Source organism: Camelus dromedarius, chromosome 8 (assembly GCF_036321535.1).
Source record: "Camelus dromedarius isolate mCamDro1 chromosome 8, mCamDro1.pat, whole genome shotgun sequence".
Taxonomy (NCBI): Eukaryota; Metazoa; Chordata; class Mammalia; order Artiodactyla; family Camelidae; genus Camelus; species Camelus dromedarius.
This window is the reverse complement of record NC_087443.1, coordinates 66,476,244-66,503,436: the sequence shown is the minus strand read 5'-3', so window position 1 is coordinate 66,503,436 and position 27,193 is coordinate 66,476,244. Positions and strand designations below refer to the sequence as shown.

Genomic DNA, 27,193 nt, shown 5'->3' with positions numbered 1-27,193 from the left:
AACTACACCCTCAGCCTTTTTTCTATGTCACACGTTCAGCAGGCATTTTTACATTGTATCACCTTTTGCCACCTGGATATGCTGACAATTTCCCAATTATCAAGTCTTTGTTCCCTTTTGTTGAACAGTTCTTCACTCAATTTATCTCTCTCCTCACATTTTTCTAGAAGCAGCAAGAAAAAACTAGGCTGTCCCTTCAACATTTTGCTGCAAAGTCTTCTCAGCTAAATGTCCAAGTTCGTCACTTGGTAAGTTTCATTGTCCATGTAAGGGTGGGAGACAATTCTGCAAAGCTTTCTGCCACTACACAGCAGGACATCCCTTCCTCTAGTTCCCAATAACATGTTTCATTCTCAAAATCTGTTACTATGCAGTGTTTCTACTAAAGGTCTTTTCGAGGTAATCCAGAATTTCTCTATTAACCTCCTTAAAATTCTTCCAACATCTGCCTAATTCCAAACCCACACCCACATTTTAGGTTATTTGTTAAGGCAGCACCCACTTCCAGGTATCAAAATGTGTTTTAGTTTTTTATTGCTACCTAAAAATTTACCACAAACACAGCAGCTTAAAACAATGACCTTTAACATCTCACAGTTCTTTAGGGCAGAAGTCCAAGGGAGCTCTACTGGGCTCTCTGCTGAGGGTTTCCTAAAGCGGAAATCAAGGCTGAGCTGGATTTTTCTTAGGAAGCCCTGCAGAAGAGTCCGCTTCCAAGCTCATTCAGGTTGTTGGAATGTCCTTGTGTTTGTAGGACTGAGGTCCCTGATGATGCCTTGCTGGCTGTTAGTTAGAGGTCACTCTAAGCTTCATGAGACCGTCTGAGTTCTTTCTCATGTGGCTCTTCCATCTTCAAACTAGCAAAAGCAGGTCAAGTCCTTCTCAAACTTTAAATCTCTCTGATTTAATCTCTCTGCTGCTTCCAGACAGAGAAAATGCTCCTCTTATAAAGGGCTTGTGTGATGAAGTTGGGCCAAGCTGAATAGTCTTCCTTTTGCCATGTAACATATATAACCATGGGAATGCCATCTCATAACATTCACAGGTTCCATCCACATTCAAAGTGGAGGAGATTTTACAAGGATGACCTCCACTGAGGATCGTTCTTAGAATTCTGCCTACCAGTAAGTTTTTGGAGGTGTTGGAAATGGTCATTATCTTGATTACAGAGGTGGTTTCACGATGGTTTAACCCATTGAATTGTATACTTTAAATGGATGCAGTTTATTATTTGCAAAATATATCTCAATTAAAGTTTAAATACTTCACCTAATATCATATTTAAAGATGAAATATTGAAAAAATTCCCCTGTGATGTCAGAAGCAAGATAAGGATATACTCTGTCACCCCGTGTATTCGGAATTGTACTAGAAATCCTAGCTAGAGCAGTAATGCAACAAAAACATAAAAGCTACAAAGTTGGAAATAAAGGAGTATGAATACCACTTTGTGCCCATGACATGATCGGGTATGTCAAAGTGCCCACAGAATCTACAAACACATCGTTAGACTTAATATGTAAATTTAGCAACGTTGCATGACTGAAGTCCATTTACCAGTATCAATTAGTATACCTTAACAAGAAAAATTTGGGAAATGAAATCTTCAAAATATGTATCATTCACGGTAGCATTTTCAAATACCAAATATCTAAGAATGAATAAATGTGCACAATCTTCTACACTAAAAGCAACAAAACACTGCCAAGAGAAATTAAAGACCTCAGTGAAAAGAGAAAATATACTATTTTCATGAACTATAAGAATCAATATTGTTGAGATGTCCATTCTTCCCAAATACACCTATAGATTTAATTCCAACCAAAACCTCATGTTTTTACAGATATTGACAAGATTGTTATAAATTTTATATTAAAATGCATGAAGTCTAAAATACCCTAAATAATTTTGAAGAAGAAATTTGGAAGACTTACACTATCTAATTGCAAGACTTTTTAAATATGCTATTTTATTAACGTGTTATTACCACAAAGTTAGACAAATGGACCAATGGAATAAAACTCCAGCCACATACTACATGATTGTGTTTTATGAAGTTCAAGCACAGGCAAAATAAACCAGCAGTTATATGATCAGATTAGTGCAATGTTCCCTAGTCTCTTTCCTTCATTGCCCTCCCAACTCCTGTGACATTTTAGACATCTTTCCCCTAAAACGCCTCCCCCATTAAATTTTAATATCACAAGTATATTACATATCCTTTTATATACTGTGGCCCTTTGGCAGGACACAGACACTTGTAATAGCTAAAGGTGTTTTGCCTTCCTCTCCCAAGAACCAGCTCTCATCCCCTTGGTTGATATTACCCACCACGATGTCTGCCCAAAATTGAAACAGCGAAACACAAAGCTGAAAGATGGGAAGAAACTGGATCCTGATTCCTTCTCATTACCACTATTACTATTTTACTTTTTTATTGAAGTATAACACAAGTATAACAGATTACACTAATCTTGAGAGGCCAACTCAGTGTATCTGTACATACTTAGAAGTATGTATACATTTGTTACCACACCCAGATCAAAACACAGGTTATTTCAAGCTCCCATATGGTTCTCTCTTGCCCCTTCCCGGATAACGACTTCCTGGAGAGGACCAGGTCATTCACTGCAGCAAGCAGAGGACCAGGTCATTCACTGCAGCAAGCACAAGAATCCATCTCTCTAAATAACGCTCCTTCTAATCTTTCCCTCTCATGCTGCACTATGGGGATATGCCAGGAGCGGGTAGAAATTTAGGAGAACAATGGGGATGTTCAGCTGAGAGAGTGACTTTCTTTCTTTCTTTTTTTTTTTTTTAATAATTTATTTATTTGGAGGGGGTAGTAAATTGGTTTATTTATTTATTTTTTTAATGGAGGTACTGGGGATTGAACCCAGGACCTCATGCATGGTAGGCATACACTCTACCACTGAGCTATACCCTCCCCCTGAGAGTGACTTTCAATGTCACATGATGAACCAGTTTACCAGTGGGCCCTCAGTTAATACAAATATAATTTCTTACATTTGCCAACTCTCCATCTTAAGTTACCCTGGAACCCCCAAAGGACTGCAATTATTTAAAAAGTTGGGTCATATATAACAGATACCTCTGTGGTTAAAAACTAAAAGCTACCAGACATAGGTGAGAGTTTTACAATCATTTCTCCTTTACCTATAAATAAATTTTTACTAGTATAGGAAATTACCTTGAAATGCTGGAGCTTGCATTAAAATAAGATCAATGACTGAAGGGCAGCAGGTCAAAGAGAAGAAAGGACCAGTCCTGATCTTGCCAGCAATTGTTTCCCAGAGGTACAACTGACCTCCTGTAAGAGACACCCCTGCCCTTAGAGCCAGACAGTATTATGCTCTGGACGCTTGAATCGCTGTCTCACACACGCTGAGAGCCTGCCCCTACTGGCCTCTAGGGCCGTAATCCACAACCTTCTAACAGAGATGACTGTGGGAGGTTTTATGAAATGAAAAAAAACCCCATACCCAAGGATAGATGTGCGGATGTGGGTTGGAGAATGAAGGAGAGATGGCAATTTCACTTCAATGCTTCAGTTTAATAAAGAGATGAGTTTTCTCCTTGTGCACTAATCTGTCTTCATTCCCAGCACAGAATCGGCTGCAGACTTTTTAAGTTGCCAACAGGGACAGGAACTAAAGTGGAACATGAACCAGAAAGTAGAATGAATGTACTCATTTGCTAAATCCCACGGTGAATCCAAATATTAACTTTCTAATTGAATTGAAAGGTTTTTAAAACCAGTGAACCAGCTCAAACTGGAACTGAACGTATATATTTTCTGAAACTACTAAATGGGGAAAAAAAAGCTGCTAAAGGGAAAAGAAACAAAAATAAAACAAAATAATAAAAAACAGAGGTATGGTAACTACCCAAAAAAAATAAAAACATCTGTCCACACAAAGACTTTTCAGACAACTATTCATAGCAGCATAATTCAGAATAGCCAAAGACTGGAAACAAATCAAATGTCCACCAAATGGTGAAAGAAAATGCAGTATATTAACACAATGGCATATTTTACAGCAATGAAGAGAAATGAACGCTGACACATGCTATACCATGTATGAACCTCAAAAACATACTAAATGTAAGAAGCTAGACACAAAAGACCACATATTGCTTGGTTCCACTTATACAAATGGCCAAAAAAGGCAAATCCACAAAGAGAAGTTAGAATTGTGGTTGCCTAGGGCTGGAGGTAGGAACAAATGGATAAAGGGTGATGGAAAAGTTCTAGAATTGCATTGTGGTGGAGTTTGCATAACTCCACAAATTTACCAAAAATCAATTAATTATATCCAGAATTATATTTAATTCAAAACAATACATACACCTCAATGTCCATAGCAGCCCTATTTACAATAGCCAAGATGTGGAAACAACCTAAATGTCCATCAGCAGATGGCTGGATAAAGAAGTTGTGGTATATTTATACAATGGAATACTACTCAGCCATAAAAAATAATAAAATAATGTCATTTGCTGTAACATGGATGGACCTGGAGACGTCATTTTAAGTGAAGTAACCCAGAAAGAGAAAGAAAAATACCATATGATGTCACTTCTATGTGGAATCTAAAAGAAAGGACAAATGAACTTATTTACAAAACAGAGACAGACTCACAGACATAGAAAACAAACTTATGGTTACCAGTGGGCGAAGGGGTTGGGAAGGGATAAATTGGGAGTTTGATATTTGCAGATACTGACTAATATATAGACAATAGATAAACAACAAGTTCATACTGTATAGCACAGGGAATTATATTCAATATCTTGTGATAATCTGTAGTGAAAAAGAATATGAAAATGAATATATGTATGTTCATGTATGACTGAAGCATTATGATGTACACCAGAAACTGATACAACGTTGTAAACTGACTGTACTTCAATAAAAATATATATACAAGAAAAAAAATCAATTAATTATTCCCTTTTAAAAAGTCTCAGAACCAATGGATATTGTTTCAAATTGCTGATTCCTGCATCTGTTTGCAAACAACATGTATCTAGAAATGCCTTGATCCAGGGTGCCTGCCTAGCAATTCCATGACTATCCGGCTATAGTAAAGACATGTTGGAGAAACAGGTTACAATGGGTTTCTCAGTGGTCATGTCTTCTTTATCAAAAACCAACTCACAAAAATTCTGTCACTAACTCCACCCAATCATTTACCATCCATCCATTCATTTATTCAACAACAAATTTACCTCTTGCCTCCTGTATTTTCAAATGCCACTTCACATTGCTAAAACAACGCGTAATGATACCTCTACATATCTGGCTTCTACGGGAAACACAAAGGTGAGTGAGATCATGCCCAGACCTCAAGGAAATGATAAACCACCAAGGATGCAAGATTGTCTACTGACCCTGACTCAAGGCACAATGAGGGAGAGAGCTTAATAAAGGTAGAAGAGAGTTTCTAGAGGAAATTAGAGGAGGAACACATCTGACTTAAAGATCTGAGCAAAACCCAGCCAGGCAGGACATGGGCCACGGTCAGGAGCGAGAAAGCCAGCGGGGGCAGATGCAAGATCACAAGGGAGTTCGCACATCCTCCCACCTGGACCACTGCACTCGGGAGCTTCCTCTGCACCCCTCCCCTTCGTTCTTCACCTGAAGTCTGAGAGACCTGTCGAGATATGAATCTAATCACTCATGCCTGTTTAAGACCTTTCAGTAATTTCCTGTCTCTTGGAGGATTTTAGACCAGGCCACGGGAGCCCAGGTCATATCAAGTACCCCTGATGTCAGTGTGTGCTGAACCCCCTAGCTCAGCCACAGCCCTTCTTTTTCAGCCACTCCTTCATGACCTTGAGCCTGGGGCCATTGAGTACAAGAATAAAGCTCTTTGACCTTAATAAACCCCAAAAGCATCACAAACAGTGCAAGCATTAATGTCTAGGAATCAGCCTCCGTGCTTTCTGTTTAGAGGCCAAAAAACAAAACCTGTCGGGCAATAAGATCTCAATGAATTCATTCTAATTTGTGTTCTAATTTGGTGGGGGTTGGGGGAGGGTAAGGGAGAGTGCCACATTTGAGAAAGATTTCTAACCAAAATGGCAAAATCATTTTAAGTCCTGGTGTTTTAAAGAGTATGTGCCCACTTGGAAAAATAGGGCTCAATGACACTAATTCCCCGAGGCTTCCATACTCATCACATCTTCCTCTGAGGCTACTTGTTTGTATTCATAAGCCTCCCCACGAGCCTCCCCCCTCCCTGCTGCCCACATCCTGAATCTTGCTGAGCTGAGCAGCTCTTTCAGCCCAGGCGGAAGAGCCTTGATTCAGGTGGAAAACGAATTGTAAGAACAGATGTTCTTGAAATCAAATATCTGGTTCCATGCAAATATTGTCAGAAATAGACAATGAGAGAACCACAGAGGAAGTGCAGTCCACACATAAACCTTGTTTCTAAAACAAATTTCTAAGCCACCCACAAGCCTGAAGTGAGCCTCCAGGAGTGTGATTCAGAGGCAGCCTGAGATGTAAGCAAAATACTCAACTGCCTAAATCACACTTGTTTTAGGGATACCAAGAAGTTCTCCCTACTCTCAAATAGCTAGAATATCCTAGGGCCGAAGCACTAGAAATTTCACAGTTAGAAATTCACTCCTTTGGATTTATTTTCTCTCGTCCACTTTTAAAAGATGGGGGAGGGATTTGTCATTCATTTAGATGAAACTATAAACTGAAATCACACAAAGTGTGAGATAATGCATAATAATATTTTATGTTGATACAGCTTGTTAGAGCTTCCGAATTTCCAGGGAAGTAGGTAGAATAAGCACATTTTATCCAAATGTGTACAGGTAAGGAAACTGAAGTTCAAAGAGGCATTAGGACTTGCTCAAAGACATGACACAACAATTGCAGAGATAGAGCTGAAGCAGGTCTCCTGAGTCCCTAGCACATTGTTTCGCAGAGGTAGCGGCAATGGCAGTGTCAAAGAGGGCGTGGGGTAGGGAAAGGGTCTTCAACTCACCAAATAATGTCCATCGACACTTCTTTGATCCACATAAAGGTTTTCTTAATTGTTGATGAAGTGCATTGCATGCTGCCACATCCAGACTCACACACACCCACCTCCAGCCCTTCCAAGAAGATAACATCTGCAAAGCCCCTTCTCTGTGGAGCGGGTGCACTGAGGGATCAGGTCTGCAGGGCGCAGTGGAGAGGAGGGCCCAGCGAGGGAAAGGAGAAGGAGCGGATGCAAGCTGTGCACCATGTAGACGTCTCCAGGACTTGGCACACTGTGTTTCTTCTGTGCCAGATTCACGTGCCTTGTGTGAATGCTCACAATCCCCCTGTGCATAAGGATTATTGAATCCCCATATTAAGAGGGAGAAACTGAGACTCAGATAGAATTGACTTGCCCAAGACTACGTGTGAGCAATATTTGAACCCAAGCCTTGGGCTTTCCATAGTAGGTCTCAGAAAAATCTTTTTGTTCCAAGAGACCAAGAGGATGCTCTATCCCACATCTTCTCAGCACAAGTCAAGTCTATTATAAAAATTGTAAAAGAAAAATGGAAGATAAAAGGATTGTGTGCGCAGGTTGAGTGTAGCTCCACACTTGATTCATTTCTTCAAAGATACAACAGCCACCAAAGCCACTTGGTTGCATATCAGCACCCACAATCTCCGCAGTTGGAAATATGCAATTTCTTGCATCCACTGGGAGCAGGAAGCACGCTCATGAACCCAGGAGATACCCACAGAATGCATGCCCACCCTTTCTTGCCATTTGCATATAATATCTCAATGCCCCATGAGCAGGGAATCCCGGGTGACCCAAGACACTTGGGAGTTTAGCAAGATTCTGAGCGACAATGAAGTGAACACATTATACCTAAGATAGAATGAGAAGGAGCCCTGACAGCCCTGAGAGGTCACACTTTCCATTTGAAGAGGAGAACTTACTTTGAACAGAAAAAGGGTAGTGGTGGTCCAAGAAACCAAGGAACCTTCTCACAGCCTTTCTCACTCATGTATTAGTGAACCACTCACACCAACACCAGTCCATTGTACTCCCCGGACTGCACAGGCAAGTATCAAGCTCTCCAAGTGGCCCTTCTGAAGCCTCTCTCTTTGACTTTGGTGAATGGGAAAAGCACTCAACACAGAACCCCTCCAAAGAAATCATCCTCAGAAATGCTCAAGAATCCCTCTCTTCAATGTAAGTGAAATTTACACACAAAAATATTGATACGCAAATATTTATGGCCAATATTTACCAACAAAATCTGGAAACAACCCAAATATCTTCAACAGGTAAATGGAAAAACAAACATTATTACTTCCTTACCAATGGACTACTTACTACTTAGCAGTAAAAAGGAATGAACTGCCGATACAGACAACACAGATGATCTCAGATGTATTATACCAAGTGAAAACAGCCACACTCAAAAAAACTGTATGGAAATCTTCCGAGATGGACTCCATCTGCAGAAACAGAGGCTCAGAGAGATTAAACACTCTTCAGAGAGGTCAGGGCTCAACCTCTGAGGGGCCCAGCTGAGAGCTAACAGCTGGTAGGGAAAGGCGATATGCAAAAATTAGGGGCAGACTCAGGTAAAACCAGGCTTTTTCTCTTCCACCCTGGGCAATCCCAGAGCCAAATCAGGTTAATAAAGCAGGCAGCAGTTCACAACAGCTGCTCAGCACAGTTCTCTGCTGCTGTCTTTGCTGCTCAACGCGTATCGATCCTGCTGACAAAGCCAGAGCTAGAATTGTGCCTTGACCGTGAACTGCAACTTATCATGGTCAGTAACTAATTCCCAGAAAATATGCTGAGCAAATAGATTTCATTTTCCATCTCAGGGTGACTGAAGCTATTTTTATTCGGGGCGATTTGAATTCAAAGGCAGCCATAGAAAACGAAGAAAGAAAAAGAGACCCTAATTACAATCCATTTTTTTAAATGTATCAGAAATTATGAGAAGTCATTCACCCATTTTGGCTAAAATAAGGCTAAGCCAGACCTTGGCTGCAGCCCCAGGTCCAATATACCTGCTGTCCTCAATCTGTTTTTTTTTTTAAAAATCTCCTTTCAAAAGAAAACTTTGTTCTTGGCATCATTAGAGTGTGCTAGTCCCTTGACCTGGCCTCTGCCCAGCACTTTCCAAGCACTAGGCCATCAAATGGAAATTGGCACTAGCTGTGTGTGTGTTTTTTTTTTTTTTTGAGCTGCTACACAGTCAATCCAGGACAGTTTATATCAAGCATCTTCTGTGGGTTGGTGTTGAGCTGGTTGCAATGGGGGATGCAAGCCTTCAAGAAACTTATCTACGTATTGGCTCATGCATGGAACATCTTTCTCCAAAGAGAAAATAAAGAAAGATAATATAAACCCAAGTGCTGAAATTTCACAAAGGTAAGAATATTGAGTTTAAAACCAATGGTTCTCAAGCTTTATTTTGTATTTCAGAACCTCTCAGGGTGCTGGTTGAAAATTTAACCTCTTTGAGTCCCACTTACAGAAGTTCTGTATCTGTAAGTCTGGAGTGGACCTCACGAATCTGTGTGTTTAACAAGCCTCCCATAGCTCCAGTAATTCTGGTGCTAATGGTCCCAGGCTGCACACTGTGGCTCTCCACTAACCAGTGCTTCTGCAGGTGAGAGGACCACTGCCAAGAGTGATCAGGAAAGGTCATGCAAAGAGGCCGAGCATCATTAGGGTAAGTAGAAGTGTTTCTCTTACGAAACCAAATAAAACAAAACAGAGGACCTGACAAAAAGCAAGCAAGTCAACACCCCCTCCTTTCTCATTTCCATCAGTTTCAAACATCCAGATCTCCGGTCCCATCGCTTTGATGAAGACATCCTGTGATATGGGAAAGGTCGGTCTCTGGGCCTGCGGCTCAGAAAATATTTGCACTAGCAACATGATGGCCAAGACAGAGGCCAAGTAGGAGCCGCAGAGGGAGGTCTGCGGTCTGCAGATGCCACTGTTGGTTTGCTGCTGGAGGGAGCTCCCCATGGGTTTTGGCTTTGAGTGAGGGAAGTCCCCAAGAGGCCCATGTTATTGTGGGAACCGCTGTGGAAGTTCTCCACAGGCTCTGGGAGAGGCAAAGAAGGTTAGAGGGATACAGAAATGGCCCCGGGGATGCTGGCAGCCATCTTGTAAGCTTTGATCTGCTCAGAGGGTCTCACTGCTCCTTTTCTGGCCTTGAGGTTTCCCTGGTGACTGACCCATGAGAACTGGCAGGAAAATGGTTTCTCTGTAAAAGTTGCCCCAATGGATCTCCACACAAAGGGAAGAAGGGAGAAACCAAGGCAAAAATTCGCGTGATAGTTGAAACTAAAAGAAGAGTGGTAACCTGATAGTTTCTATTCCGGCAAAAGAAATTTGCACACATGTGGTTTCACTTATGAATATTTCTGCGGCATTTTGGTTTCAGGCTATGTGAATTGCCAGTCAAAAATGAGTAATAATGATATGAATATAATGCTTAACGCAATGTCTGTCATCAAGTGAGCCTCCCATGAATCAGTGGGTCTCAACCTTGGCTGTACTTGGGAATTACCTGGGAGCTTTAAAAGCCCTGATGCCTGGATACCACCTCCAGAGAATATGATCTAATCAACCGGCTGGGTGGGGGGAGTAGCTGGTATCACGAAAAATGTCATTATCTCATTCAGTTCATACAACCTTGCAAGGTCAGTGACCTAAGCTCTATTTTACAGGAGAAAAACTAGTATCTTCGTGTTAAGAGATTCATCCAAAGTTATTCACTTACCACGTGAGTAACATAAAAATGACTCAAATCTGAGTCTGTCAGACCCCCCCCCAAACATGTATCCAGTATGGAGATAATTAGATATTGATCCGCTATGGCGTTATCTAAACATTGCTGTTGAAGATGTTTAGAAAAGGGGAGGCTTAGGGTTTTGGAAAAGCAACGGCAAAGAAAATACAGCAAGTGTAGAGGTTTTTGGCAGTATAGCCTTGAGAGAAGTGAACTAGGGTAGGGAGAGTGAAGCCAGGCCCCAGATCGCCGCAGCAGCAGCCTCATGAGGGAAGGGGAACAGTAAGGGTCTTCCGATGAAGCTATGAATTCCATCTACTAAATAGCTCTTGAATTTCTTTGGTTTTTCCCATCTCCACTGCTGCCACCCAGAGAAATGTAGCTGAGGCAAATAACCAAGGCTTCATGTCTCAGGAATCCGTGTCATTCTGTCACTTATGGGACAAAAAAGTCCAAAAAGGGACCAAAGAACTCCAGGTGGAGTCTTCTAAGAGGTAGGATTTAGTGAGTTCAAATGATAAAATTCCAAAACATTGAACATTCCTGTGGAGAACTAGACTCCTGAAAAATCACATTGCATGGATCTTTTCCACAACAAAGCAAAATAAATGTACAAATATTTTGTCAAAACTATAGGAGAAGAACTTAAAATGTTCCTAATAAGCAGGTGATAATGAAGGGAGATTAATTCTCCATTCAGGAGATATAAAACATTACTGATATGCCCTTGGGTGTGCCATTATTATTAGATATGAATACATTTTCAAAGTACGAAAGATTATTAAATTCACTCCTGTTTTTGTTCTCACAATTCCCAATTCCATGACCCCCATCCCCCATCCCCAAGATCTTAGGCTCCTAAGTGACTGAGTCTCCAAATCATGGAGGTCTTCGTAAACTTAAACCTAAGAGTTGGGAGGAAACTAATACCATTTCTCCCAAGGAACACAGATAAGGAAGAGTCAAGAAGTAGTACTGTCAAGAGAGGACCCCAGGTCAGATAGGACTTAGACAACCGGAAGGATTTTTAATCAGGTTTACTGAGGTACTCCACTTAAAATAAAATTCATGATTCTCAGTGTATACTAGATTGAGGCGTTCTAGGGTTGTGAAACCACCACCCACCATAATGAATCTAGAACAATTCCATCACCACAAGAAGCTCCCTCATAATCATTTAGGGTCAGTTCCCGCTGCCCAGCCTAGGCTCCAGGTAACCTTTGATCTGCTTTTCTTTGCTATAGTTTTGCCTTTTATTGACATTCATATAAATAGAGTCATAAGATAGGTAGTCTTCTTGTCTGGATGTTTTCACTAATAATTATGCTTTTAAAAAACATCAATGCTGCTGAATGTTTAAGTAGTTTGCTCTTTTTTATTTAAATTGAAGTACGGTCAGTTTACTATGTGTCAATTTCTGGTGAACAGCATAATGTTTCAGTCATATGTATACATACGTATATTCGTTTTCATATTCTTTTTCATTGTAGGTTACTACAAGATATTGAATATAGTTCCCTGTGCTACACAGAAGAAACTTGTTGTTTATCTATATTATATATAGTATTTAATATCTGCAAATCTCAAACTCCCTATTCATCCCTTCCCACCCCCTTCCCCCCAGTAACCATAAGCTTGTTTACTGTGTCTGTGAGTCTGTTTATGTTTTGTAGATAAGTTCATTATTGTCTTCTTTTTTCTTTTGTTAGATTCCACAGTTTTTTTTTTTAACTGCTGAATGGTATTTCCTTGTACGAATTTACCACAGTCTATTTATCTATTCATCTGTTTTTGGATATGTTGGCTTTTCCAGTTTTTCGTGATTATGAATAAAACTTCTGTGAACATCTGAGTAAAAGTCTTTGTGTGGACATATGTCATTATTTCTTGGGTAGGATTGTTGGATCGTATGATAAATGTGTCTGTTCAAATATTTTCTCACTGTAAGAGAGCTGTTTCTCTTTTTCATTGACTTGTAAAAGGTCTTTTTGGGGATGTATGTTTTGTGACTATTCTCTCCCAATCTGTGGCTTGAATTTTCATTTTTAAAGTTTTTTCAAAAATCATGAATTTTTTGGTTTTCACAAAATCAAGTTTTTATATATAGCCTACACTTTTCATATTGTATGTAAGAATTTTTTTTTAAATTTTAACATTTTTTATTGAGTTATAGTCATTTTACAATGTGCAAATTCCAGTATAGAGCACAATTTTTCAATTATACATGAACATACGTATATTCTTTGTCACATTTTTTTTTCGCTGTGAGCTACCACAAGAGCTTGTATATATTTCCCTGTGCTATACAGTACAATCTTGTTTATCTATTCTACATTTTGAAATCCCATTCTGTCCCTTCCCACCCTCTGCCCACTTGACAATCACAAGTTTTTATTCTATGTCTATGAGTCTGTTCCTGTTTTGTACTTATGTTTTGTATTTATTTTTAGATTCCACATATGAGCAACCTCTTATGGTATTTTTCTTTCTTTTTCTGGCTTACTTCACTCAGAATGACATTCTCCAGGAACATCTATGTTGCTGCAAATGGCGTTACATAGTCGATTTTTATGGCTGAATAGTATTCCATCATATAAATATATCATATCTTCTTTATCTAGTCATCTGTTGATGGACATTCAGGCTGTTTCCATGTCTTGGCTATTGTAAATAGTGCTGCTATGAACATTGGGGTGCAGGTGTCATGTAAGAAATCTTTGCCTAAACCAAAGCAATAAAGATTTTTTGAAGTTTCATGATTTTAGCATTTATTATTAGATATGCAATACAGTTTGTGTTCAGCTTTGTATATTGTGCGAAGTAAGGATGGATGCTCATTTTTCCTATATGAATATCCAATTATTTCAGTACCATTTGTTGAACGACTATCCTTTCCCTTATTGAATATTCCCTGGCACCTTTGATTTATTATTGGGGGTCAGTTAACAGACCTTCTTCTATTACTTTGATCTGTATGTTCCAAAAGGTTTCCTTTAGAACATTATAAGAAGAAATAAGGATTTGTTGTGAATAGCTGCGCCCACACATCCAGGGGCACCATATGCCTCTAGTGATGCCTTCGAAAGCTGTCTGTTCCATACTTGTGGGTCTGTCACCCTCTTTGGGCAGCGTGAAGGTATCTCCTGTGCTCAGCTGACTGAAGGCCTCTTCCACGGTATTCAAATATCACTCCCTCTGGAAGTTTTTTCTGTCCCCTCAATCCTTCTACTGCAGCTTCTGGCCTAGCTAGAGCACCTTGGATGAAAAGTCATTTCCTGCTTGCCTGGGCATATTAGGGTTCTTCTGTTTATGAGTGATACAAATTCAATTCAATTAAGCAAAAAAAGGAGTTTGGGGGCCTGGAGGAATCCAAGGAAAGAGTGAACTGGAAGAGTGAAAAACAGGCACAGAGCTAGGACGCAAGGCAGACCAAACTTGAACCAGACATCCTCATGACATCTCTCCAGCCTGCTTCTCTCCATCTGTATCAACCTCTTCTGTTTCCCTCCAGCCAGTTTTCTGCCTGCGATGGAATACATGACAGCCAGCAGCACCCAGACTCTCTCCCACATGGTTTCACCTACCAGAGGTACTGTCTTAGTGGTTTTCTGCCCTTAACACCACAAACTGTCACGGAAATAACCTGCTGGCCCAACTTGGGTCACGGGTCTGCCACCGGTTCAATAAACTGTGCAAAAAAGGATGCAGCCAGCTAAGATGACTCCTTCTGTCTTGGGGGAGAGGGGAGGGGAGCAGGAATCAGAAGTTGGCGCCAGCAGTGCTGGGCACATAAAACAATCATGGTCCCCTACACAGGGACTCTGTAGTAGCAGCATTGTGGATACACGTTAAGTAAATAGCAAAGTCACACAGCACTCATAGCTGAAACGCACACACATGCACACGCACATGCATAAGCACACGAGCACACACACACACGTACAAATGAAGGCAGCAAATGTCATCAAGTTCCTAAGCCTTTTGGTCACTTCGTTAAGATGCAAACATTACTCAGGAATACTCCCAGACCTCAGTTTCCATTTCTGCTGTGTTAAGGAAGCTGGAATGGCTGACACCAGAGGCCCCTTCATCTCCAGTCTTCTGTCTCCCTCAGAAAGTGCCCCCAGCGGGGAAGGAGGCCAGGCCCAGGTTGCAATTTTCATTCCAAAGTGGACACCTTCCCATTTCCTACCTATGGGGCCTCTCATGGGGGGCGGCACATTTCCAAGGTCATCTTCCAGCAGGGAATCACCTAACGGGGAACAAACCTCTTCTAATTAAGCGGCTCTTCAGGAAATTCATTTACATATGATGTGACCTTGTTAATAAAAACAGATTAAGTTCTGTCTCTTTGGGGCTGCAGCGCTCCGCAGCAATCAGGGCACCGGAGGAAGCAAAAGGAAAGGAAGTGTGATGCGAGGCTGACTCCAAGAACAGAGCAGGGAGGGGTCTCAAGACAAAGCCGATGAAGGGGATTGGCAGAAGTTCAAAGGTCAAGGTGGCACGTTCAAGTGCAGCTTTCTTAAAGTCGCAAAATGGATGGAAGCTGACCATCACTCACCAGCTAGTTCCTTGGTAACCATCCTATTGTCATTTGTACCAGTTACCTCCATGTGGGGAACACAGTAGGTAACTCTGGTTTAGCTCCAGAATTTCCTTTTCAAAATGATAGAAATCACTAGAATAACCAGAGTACTGTGAGCTGAACCCCAAGCTCAAAAGTTCAAGTTCAAACTTATGCATTGGTGATCCTGTAGGGGTCTAAATGGTCTAACCTTAAAAACACCAAAGAATATCGAGCCAGACACTGAGTGGTGTGGGCTTTACAGACACAAGTCTCCTTACTGCTCTCAGCACCCCACTGAGGTATGTTATTATTACAGTGATCATCACCGTGTCCCTGGGTCAGACCTCCTGGCTTCGGATCCTGACTCCGCTGCTCTCCAGCTCTGTGACATTAGGTAAGTTAGTGGGCTTATTTGGGCTTGAGTTTTCCTGTTGATAAAATGAGGATGAACAGAATAACACTTACCTCAAGCGCTGCTGGGAGAATTATTAAGTCAATAAATGCAAAGAGCTGTAGACAGCCTGTCACTCAGCAAAGTGTCCCAGAAATGTGAGCCATTGTTAATAGCTCCATATTCTATATCAGGCACAAGAAGGGCTAAGCAATTTGCCCAAGATCCCTGGGCTAGTAAATAGCAAAGGAGATTCAAATGAACCCACGCCTCACAGTCTCTGCATACACTGATTGGGCTTAACAAAAACTGATACTACACCGAAGATACATTTGTTGTTACTGTTGTTGTCAATCATTAAGTGCAAACTTAGAAATACATTCAGTTTCATAGGTGCTCCAGTATTTTATTTGCATGCCATTTTTTGTTGTTCGTTAATGATTATCATGTCTGGGGATGTTTTCCCAGTGACCTGGAATTGATGTTCAAGTTCAAACTATAGAGAAATGTTTCTGTAAGAAAGTAGGTATCGGGCATGGGTATCTGCTGTTCTTAACAGATTACTGAAGAGCAGCTTTGCAAATATTCAGTTTATGTCCAAGCAGATAAATTCAGAAGGGCTTTGAGACACCATTAAAAGGAAAAAACAAAACAAAACAAACAAAAAAAAAACCCAGATGCTCAACTTAGAGAATAACTGAGGTAAAATAAATGTTCTGTCAAGCAAGTGATTGATGTCAGCGCGAAGTGTGAGGCAGCAAAACAAAGCGAGATTACTGCTTTCTCCGGCTCAGCTTCAAAGGAAAAAAAGGGAAATTGACACAGCCAAAGGAGGAAAGCAAATTCTCTGTAGGACAGGGAAGAGCTGGGTCAATCCCGGTTTTGCTGAAACTTAAATGAAGCACATAAACTATCGCCCCCCCACCCCAATTATAGTTCTTTCCCAGGGAAATTTTTTTCCCCTGTATCTCTAGTTCCTGGCAAGCGAAACAAGAAGCAGGAATCTGAAATGCCCTCTAGGGGATATCTCTGTTTCATTAAAAAATAAATAAATAAACAATAGATAAAACCAGAGAAGGCATCTACTTAAAGTTGCTCTTTAACACAACACTTTTGGACTAAAATGTGGGTTGCAAGTTCCTATGGCTTCAGCTCACCTTTCAAAGCCGTCTGTATCTAAGTGACCAACTTGTCATCGACTCCCCTTTGCATTACACTCGACTCATGTCTCACTGTCACCACCTGCCACTGCGACTCAGAGTGCAAATCAGCACAGCAGGGCTGGGCTCCCCCCCATAAATGCCACCTGGGGTCTAGATTACACTCATTCTGAATTTAGCAGGGGCTTAAATCAGAATTCAGGGCTCACCTCTTCCCAAAAGCGCTTCCTTATTAACCCCATCTCATCCCCCATTCATGTCATACACTGAGATCATACTTCCTCATTCCTCCCTCCATCCCATTCACGCTGAGGGTGACGGTAAAACTGGGGTAAACGCTTCCACAAGCAGGCAGCTGTGGTCACATATTTCCCATTTGTACAGTTAGTAATTTAATGTCTCATCTGCACTCATACACACCAGATTTCTTCCTCCCTTAAGATGTACCCTCTTGGAGTTTACATAGTCCAAAGGTGATCTTTCCAGAAGTCTGTATCTAAATGGAGACAGCTCATTTGAGCCACCACTGTGATAGCTTCTTCCTGCCACAAGGTGTCACTGTTGGAAACCGGACCCATGCAGTCCAGTGCTTGTCCATTGGTGCTAAGATCCCTTGCTGTGGTAGACGTTTCCACACAGGCTCCTATGGTTTTTTGAGGGAAGGGAAAGCCCTCCCTTGCTGCTAAAGCCGGCTAAAGCCCCCATGCTGGGACTGCAAGGTGCAGCTCTTACTGTCCAGTTCTGTCAGTTCCCACACAGAGAATCAGTTGGCCTAAAACAGGATCAGGACTGAGCCAAGACTATTACCCACATCCAGTGAGGGGCACTGCAAAGTTACCTGGTGAAAGTCATGAACACAGGGAGGGATAAGGCATTAGGGCCACATGATGCAGTCCACCACAGCGTGAGAATAAACCATCATACGTCACCACATGTGACCATGGAGAAGAGAGAGCTCTAGATACTCCACATGAGAATCCATGTGTTTAATCAGTCCAACCCTGTGTATTAATGTGAATTTGCATGAGACTTTAAATATTAAAAATAAAACATTCATAACATTTTCCATTCTTGCATTCTACTTATTTCTATAAATGATTTGAAACCAACCACAAGGTGGGGCAAGGGAGGGGGAACCCCAAACACAATAAAAATTAAAACAAGAACCAAGTAACAATGGCAAGTAAGGGAATAATTGTTTTAAAAATCCTAGGCTATGGAAGGTCCTGCAGTCGAGCTCCAAATTTGCTTTGAGCTTCCTGGCAGCCAAGGCAAAGAGGAAAACTCAATGGTTTATATATTTCCCATTGACTCATAAAAGGACAAATGCCATTGCATCATGACAGACATTCCCCTACCTCTGTGAGTGGAGAATGTGAATGTGGTAATGATACTTTGGTCCATAAAAATAAAAACTTAAAACATTTTAAAGGAAGATAGACCACGCAGATGTAGACAGAGTGACTATATAATTTGTTATCTAAACCAGCACACTTCTGAGAATGAAATGGATGCTGTTAATAATGATATTGGGACATTTAACGTTCATTAGGTCTGTTCTGTGCAAATGGGATATATGTTCATCCCAGGTCTTAACTAACATTAAGTGTTAGTTCATTAATGTGAGGTTAATGCAATTGGATTTAGCATAATATGCTATTTCTTTTAAGAGACATTCTCAAAAAATTAGGCACAACCCCCCAAAACAAATGTTGTACTCCCCATAAAAACCTGCTAGGCACTTAACTCAGCAGATAGGGAAGTTTTAGTTGCTCTTAAATAGTCAACCTAAGAACATGAACATTCATCCAACATCATGACCAATTCAGATGATTCTGATATTTAACCAAAATATCCCTGTGTATTTTGATTTAAAGTAGAAAATGACTAGGCCTTCTCAATTGCCTCTTAACAAAATGTGGACAAACTTTTCTCCATGTTTAAAGTCCAACATTAGAACAGTTGTCTTCAGTTTCTCAATGTAAATGACCTGCTAATACAATGTTTCTAAAACTTACATTACCGCTAACTCTAGAAAAGTAGCGACTGCCTTAAGATTTATGAATTACATTAAAAATCCAGGCTGATTCTTCTGCTCCATGACAACATGCAAGCCTCCTTAGATAAATAAAATTGTACCTAATTAAGTTATATAAATTAAATAATAATGAATAACATTTATTGGACACTTATTATATTCCAGGCAGAATGCCAAATACTTTACTTATAATTTCTCATTTAATTTCACTGCAATCCTAGGAGGTACCATTATCTCTGTTTTACAGATGAGGACACTGGGGATCTGAGAAGCTAAATGAATTGTCTACTGTTGTGTAGATGGTAAAAGACAAGACTAGGATTCAAACTCAAGTCCATCTGATTCCAGAGCTTAAACCTTACAACACTACATTAGTTTCCAGTCATCTTTCATCACTTCTAATCCAGTGGGAAATGGCGTAGGAAAAGTGTTTAAGCACAAAGTCTCATAAAGGGAAAAAGAAAACATCCCACTAGACCATTTTCCTCTGTCTTCTTGAGAAAAGGGCTTCCAAAGGCCAACCCAAGAGGAGATCCTAGCATCACATCCACCACGAGAGCTCTTGGTGACCCAGTTCTAAGAAACAGGAGCACTTTCCAAGGTCAAGCCTAGGATCTTATGCTTATAAATATTTACTGTTTATGAGTTGAACCAAAGAAACGCTTGGGGAAGGTAATGTGGTTAGAGAATTAGATTACAGAATACTGAAAAGGTCAAATTCTTGGGGAGAGGTTTGTTCAGATAATTGGATAATGACATTTTACATAAAACAAAAGAAGTCTGAAAATGAAAAGGTATATGGAATAGATTGGGTGGCTAACTGATGAAAACAATCATCGTCTCCTCTGTTGGGCATTAAAGACTGCAGTTTGCTTTTCATTTCTGAAGCACAGGATGTCAAGGTTTTAAAATCTACAGTCCCAAAAGGCCACCACCTCTCTTGATCCCATTTGTCCCAAAAAGATGACCCCAGAGGAAAGAGGGGCTGATTTACTGAGAGCCCTTTGTGATCAATTCTGGTTGTTTACTGTAATAAGAAGTGAATCCAAGATGTTAATAAGATGACAGATACTGTCATCCTGTTGACACAGACGCCAGCAGAGCTGCTCCAGGTCCAAACTTTAAGACTGTTGCTGAGAAGAGATGAAGGATCCTGCATCTGTGTGTTCTCTCGGTCTTCTGATGGTATCATTCAAAAGCCGGTACTTCACCAAGATGCTGCCTGCTGGGAGCCCACAGTCATTTTTATCCTCAGAATAAGAGTGAATAATAGAGGCAAGGAAGTTGCCAGCCTATTCAGTTTTGAGTTGGTGGGGGATGGGATGTAGACAGAGACAGTTGCTGTGCCCGTGGACATAATTAATCTAAAACTCCTAGATCTCCACCCTCAGTCCTTTCATTCTTTCTCCAAGGGAGGTAAACAAAGGGAAAGGATAAGTGTGGATTCAGCAGGTCTCCTGGAGAACACAGGACAAAAATCCAACTTAAACTAGATTAGGAGAGAAGGGAAGAGGATTAACTTGCTCCTGTTACCCAAACTGCAAGAGCAGATGTAAAGCAGTCTTAAGGACTTTGATCCTTTCAGAGCCCTCCAGCAATTGTTTCTGCCTCTCTCCAGAAGTCAGTTTCATTCTCAACTGCAGGCTGATTCCTTCCCAACCTGTGAACGTGGCTGCCAGTGGGTCCTGGCTCCAAGTTTTTCCAGCCTCAGTGATGTGATAGATGATTTGCAAATATTACTGCAGTGATTCCTTCCTTCCCTATACACAAAACCGTTTGCAATATAATTTTGTTGTTCCCTCCGTTAAAAGGTGAAGTATATTTCCCTTTGTCTTAAATCTAGGCTAGCCCTGTGATTTATTTTGACCAAAATACAGGAGAAACAATGTTGTTTGAAGTTCAATTTTTGGCATCAAGAGGCCTTGAGCTTCCATTTTTGTCCCCACAGGGTGCTCCCAATGCCATGAAAGGAAACATGGGATGGAGAAAAAAACCCAGACACGGGCCAACACCAAGCTCCTGAATATATGGTGATGCCATCATGGGCCATCCAGTCCCACTCAAGCCATCAGCTGACATTAGCAACATGAAGGAATGTATTGGAGACCAACATGAGAACCACCTGGGTAGCCCACAGAATCATGAAAATAATGTCATTTGCTATAACAAATCACTAAGTTTTGGGGTGGTTTGTTAATGCAGCAATAGGTAACTGATAGAGACATAATGCATATCTTTAAACCAATCCCTGTGCCCAGAGAGGCAGGATTACCTTCCAAGATGTCACGTCCTATTGGACCACATGTCAGAGTCAGGGACAAAGAAAATCAGTTCCCCCAAAAGAGGGGTGATGCTATTCCCTGAGCAGAGAGGTGGGTCTGGGTAGACAAATAAATGCCTACTGCCACAGTGCAGCACTTTACAGTTAGTAAATATCTTGGTTGAATTTTCACAATTATCCAATGATGTGACAAGATCAAATTTTCTAATTTTACTGATTAGGAAACTGAGGCTCAGAGAGGCTTTGAGTCTTTCCTGAGGTCACAGAGCTATTATATAGCAAAGCCAGAACTCAGATCCAACACTTCTGATTTATTTCAGGTACTCTTCCCTTAAACGGAGCCCTGGGACAAGGAGGCAGTGATTCAGTCCAGTAACAGCCATTCTGTCCAGAGTGGAAGACATGTGGCCAATTCAGCCTCTTAGCCACTGGCCAATGCACATGCCCAGCACCACGCTCTCCCCCAGCCCAGGGCCTCCATGTTAACAGATGGAATCCATCAGCCCTAATGAATTAATAGATCCATCACCAGTGGCCACACTGAGGAATAGGCAAACACTAGGAAGGCAGAATCATAAATCACAGAAATGGGGAGCTCCATTAGATTAAGGTACGAGACTGCTGCTACATTTAAAAGAAACATTATTTCAATTAAGACTGAAAATTGAAGCCCCTTCAGTGGGAGCCACAAAGGAAGACTCCATTCCGTGGTACCTCCTGGTGCCCCTAAGACGACCAGAGGCAGAGCAAGCATCCACGTACCCAGTACCTTCGCTGCAACAAGCCCCTTCTATTTTTTTTTTTCCCTCCATGAACATTAGGCTTTGAGAGTTCGGACAATTATTAACAATTGATTCCCTGGGTTCTTCTACATCAAAGACATGTCTGACTGCAAATTAAACAATCTAATCAGCATGAGATAAAGTGTTACCACACTGAGTTGCTATAATTTCAGCCAAAAGCAAAGAAAAATTTTAGTTTGCCTATGTATCTACAGATTTCACGGGCTATTTCTGTTAGACTTCTTTTAAATATTGAAGAGAGTTGAAGGACTCTCGTTAATACCTTCTATGATTTATGAGGGCCTGTGATACTAGAGAGAAATAAGAAAAAGAAAAAAAATAGTAAAAAGAAGAATAGTCAACACTTTTTGATTGTCAATGGGTCATAAATAGTCAAAGAATTATATACATACATATATACATATATGTGTAGAGAGATTGAAAGTTCTATTGAACATCTCCTTCTGCTCCAAAACTGTGGAAGAGAAGATTCCAGACTTATTCTTTATTAAAATGGTCACTCTGTCCACTTCCCAAGAGAATTTGAAGGAGTTTCAAATCAAATAGTTCTATATAATGAATGGAAAAATAAATTATGATCATTAAACATAAATTTTAAAATTGGAAGGTGTGAGGAATAAGTTAATAACAAACAATGGCTAATAAAATTACACTGATCAAACAATAAATTAACCTCTGAGCTTCCTGGTGGCCAAGGCAAAAGGTAAGAAAAGGAAGAATATTCCTAGGGCAGACAGCATATTACCACATTAGGAAAAAAAGCTATCAAAAAGTGAGCTTTTTTGTGTATTTTTTGGAATATTCTAAACTTACTATAGAAATCTGGGAAAGACAAAAAAAAGGTAAAAATAGAAAAAAAAAATTACCCATGAACCTATTAGCCAACTGCAAGCCCTATTAGCTTACCCTTTGGCATTTTTCTTTATCCTCTTTCCTACGCATGAGGTTTTTTTAAGCTCAATTTTAATCTGAGTGCTTGTGCAATTTCTTGTCCTACTTTTTTTCACTTTACATGATAATCATTACTCTATTTTATTACTTAATAATGTTATCAAAAACAATGATTGCAAAATACCCCATTGTATAAATAGTCCATATTTTACTCAGATATGGCTCTCCTGATGGACATTCACCAATTTCTCACTATTGTAAATAAAACAGTCAGAGTAACTTTGTATATAAAGCTCATTCTATTTTATGTATTAATTTTAGGATGTGTTCCCCAAAGTAGTATAATTATAAGTGAACCTTCTTGTGTATTTTCTCTCTGGTTTCGAAAGGAACACGTGTTTATTGTGAACAACTTGGAAAGTTTAAGGAAGTATGAGGAAGGAAGAGGAGGAATAGTTACACACAGAGGCAGTGGCTATTGACTGCTTATGTCTTTTAGGCTCAGTGCAGCGGGAGATCATAGTAACAAAACCGTTGTATCCTGCTGTATTCACTAATTATGCCGTAATTGTTTTCCCATCGTTGTACACTCTTCTTAAATATGGCATCCCATTGTTCTGTCATATGGCTAATCACAATTTACTCCATCAAAGACTTCTTCAAGCCAAATCTCAGAAGGATCAAAACCAAGAACTCTCCATTGTACATCAACTATACTTCAATTAAAAAACAAAGCAAAACAAAAGAACTCTCAAGGATTCTTTACAACAGTGACAGTAAATAAGAAGCAAGCTGCCAAACCTAGTCCACAGACCTTTTGTTTGACTGTTGTTTTTCTAATTTTTGAATTGCCAGAATTTTATACATGGGAGATTCCATTTAAACTCTGGACTTTCTGTTTCCCTCATACAATCAGAAGGTCTGAGAATCCAGGACCCACACGCCCACTTGGCAGCAAGGGGGCAGAGCTGAGGAGAGGTGGTGGCTTTGATGGACAGGTATGATCTGGTCACCTCCAGTCCTTCAAATGGCCCAAGGGACATTTAAGTCTCTTTTCCATTACAGATTTGTTTGGGTGGAAATTGTGGGTGTCCAGCTGCACCCACAAAAATTTGCTTCCTTGAATGCAAATGTTTTAAATATAGTAAATGGTTTAGATGGATATAAAGAACCAGGATGGCAGATTAACTACCCAGCTTCTACTCTGGACTCCACCAACAATTCGCTGGGTAATGTTAAGACATACAGAGTCTCTCTGAACCTCAATTCTGTCTTGAGAGAAGGAGATGAGACAGAATTTATGGTTTCCAAGGCCCATCCTGGATATAAATACATGTATCAGTCCATTAAGATAAAATAAAATAAATTCCATGGTCAGCGGCTTCTCGGGGAAACTTCTGACCCTGCTGTGCTAGGCCAGCAGGTCCTACACCTGCAGTCACTTTCCACAGGCCTGGAGGTCTGCACAGGGACCTTCTCTCCACGTGGCTGCAAGGGAAGAGCAGACACTGAGGAGCAGTGGGCTGCTGCTCTCACACTTCTCTCAGATCACCCAGGACATTACAAACGGAGTGAAAATAACTGTGCAACATGGATCCATTTTCCTTAGCATCTCTACTTGCAGCTGGATTTCAAAAAACTATCCAAATTTCAGATCTGCTTTCCTATGGCATCATTGGATAGGGCCGTAAAGGACCTAGGACCCCCCAAAACACACCTGCATCAAGAAAACAAAAACATGCCACCTGCTACCAAAGAATTAAGGAAAGATAACATTAATTTTTTTCAAAGGCAGCAAAAGCAAAACTTATTTTACTTTAATGTTTCTAAGATCAGATGCACCCTCAATTGCATTTAACTTGATGGTCTGTCTTATAACTGATAGCACCTTAGAAGTGAAGAAAGACTGAAAATCATTTTCTTTAAATGCCAACATAAACTTGACAACTCTCTTTCCTACTCTTTGTTCTGAATCTCTAATGTTTCTAAATTTTTTTAATGTTAAAGTGCCCTTTCATATAAGAAATGCTGGTGGCAGTCCACAGCTGCTTTGTAAAATTTTTTAAAAAATTATCCTTTCCAACAAAAATTAAAGGTTGTCAACCCAATCAGTCCCAAACATTTTTTTAACTGGCCTGTGAAATCAAACCATCCGGGAACCACTGAACCGGATGATTCGCCTGTCTCTTCCAGACCTACTAGTATATTATGTTCTCTCTGTGATCAGATGGCTTATTTGATGAGTCCTCTCAAATGTTTGCTTCAATTCATCTACTTCTCTAAAGCATTTCCCTTTTGTAACCAAAGCGGTTAATCTCAGAGGGTTCGCCATGATTTTATCCTTTACTTACTAAGTGCAATGACTCAGTGAAGCATCTCCAGGACCTCAGCACACCCAGGACCACAGACTGGTCTCTCTGGTCCACTCACTCGCCATCTTGGCTTCGTGGGGACATCCTAGTAGTCTTCACAACTTAATATCTCTTTCCAGCTCAGCTTGAGGTTTTGAGATGCCATAAACCTATTGATTCCACTCTCAATGAAGCTATTTACAAAACCTGTCATCTGAGACAAATCTCTCACCCTCATGTGTAGAACTGAGAGTAACATTAGACTCTACCTCATAAGAACAGAAAAAGGATTAACTAAGCAATTGTGACTGAAATGCTTAGAGGAGTGGTTGGCACATAGTAAACTCTCAAGTGTTCTGCAGAAACAAATTATCTTCTGAGACTGCTCTTGGTGAACTTCAAATACTCATGACTAATGAAGCCATTGACCGTGTACTTCAAAGGAAACGCAAGTGCTCCTTGTTTGCCTAGGAAGGCTGACTGACACCACTGGTCACAGCTCTACATCTGCTCAGCAAGCACAAAAGCTTGATCACATGACATCTGGTAAATGTTCAACTTCAGTGACCTTTGAAGGAAGTTGGAGAGCGCTAACAGTTCTTGTCAGCCCATTCTTTTTTCAGCCCGAAATGGTGTGTGTTCATGTCTTCCGTTCAATCACTCACCCAATTCACAAGCATGGAGTGAGTGCTTACTAAGGTCCGGGCACTGTGCTAACACTGATGATGTAAAGAATTAGACACAGGCACTACTCTAAAGAAAGAAGCATCGTCAGTGCCAGCTCCTACCGGAGGGCTTGGTGCGTCTACCAGGGGTTCATTCAACCCCTCGTGGACACACACCTGAAAGGAGAGGACAATTTTAGTAAAAACGTTCACATTCTCTCATTTAAGGAACTGTGGACACGGTTTCCTTTACCAAATTTCCCTCCCTGCATCTCAGAAAGTAGGAAGCTCTTCTCTCCCAGGGCAGGAGGTGGGGAATTAATAACGGGGTAGCATAGGGCTGCTTCTGTTTGACAGTGTTTGTCACAGCTATGACTCTGTCGATGTTCAAGCTTTTAGGGTTTTATTTATTCTTCTTCCAGCCGCACTGAGGAGACCAGATAGTTTACTATCCTGCTTCTTCCATCAGGCTGTTTTTTTTTTTTTTTAATTTGCAGATACTAGGCAAAGTGTGTAAATGGTTATGTAACAGTGGGTTCGTGCAGCTTGTAAAACTTGGAGAGGGAACAAAGGAACAAGGTTGCAGAGTGGCCATTTAAAGCAGAAATTACAGCCACAAGGGGATGATTGGCTAAGACAGCGAGAACACGACAGCCTGGTGGAATCGCTATTAAAGAGTAATCGTTTCTCAGTTCTCAAGCCAGATCCAGGCAACACGAGCTGATCCCTTCTCCCGACACTCTCCAGCTCAGTGTGCATTTCAGCAGCCTCTGACAGAACTGCCATGGGGACAGCCAGACATAACCTGGGAGCATCCACTTGCCTGCTGTGCCAGCTTTTGTGACATCTCTATGATCTTTACAAACCTTACTTCAGAGATGCTAGGTTTGCCTTTGCTGTTACCTCCTCCATAGACACAACCAGTGAACAGAACATAAAATAAATGCCTCCCCCCAAGGAATTCTCAGGCTCCTCCTAAGTTTCTGAACACATAGAGGCTGCCACTTGTCATGGTCTTTCTGAGAAAAGAGAAGGCTAAGCCATACCTATTTGTTTTTGTGTTTTGTTTTGTTTGTGACTCTCAGAAGGTTGAAAATGAAAACAAGTTGTACCATAGTTACAAAACTATAACATATTTTAAATGTTTATATTTCGCTAATTGTCATCAGATCACGGGATGCAATCTTAATATTATATGATGAATGTCTTCTTTTAGTCTTAGAGTAGCTCAAGGATTGCATGTAGA

The 27,193-nt window shown here is 40.7% G+C and overlaps 1 non-coding gene across 1 annotated transcript; it reads right to left on the bottom strand.

The window, feature by feature from the left end:
• Nucleotides 1-2,875: 2,875 nt before the first annotated feature.
• TRNAG-ACC (transfer RNA glycine (anticodon ACC)) lies at nt 2,876-2,948 on the bottom strand. The gene has a single exon. It is a non-coding gene; the product is annotated as a tRNA-Gly (tRNA).
• Between the last annotated feature and the right edge of the window lie 24,245 nt (nt 2,949-27,193).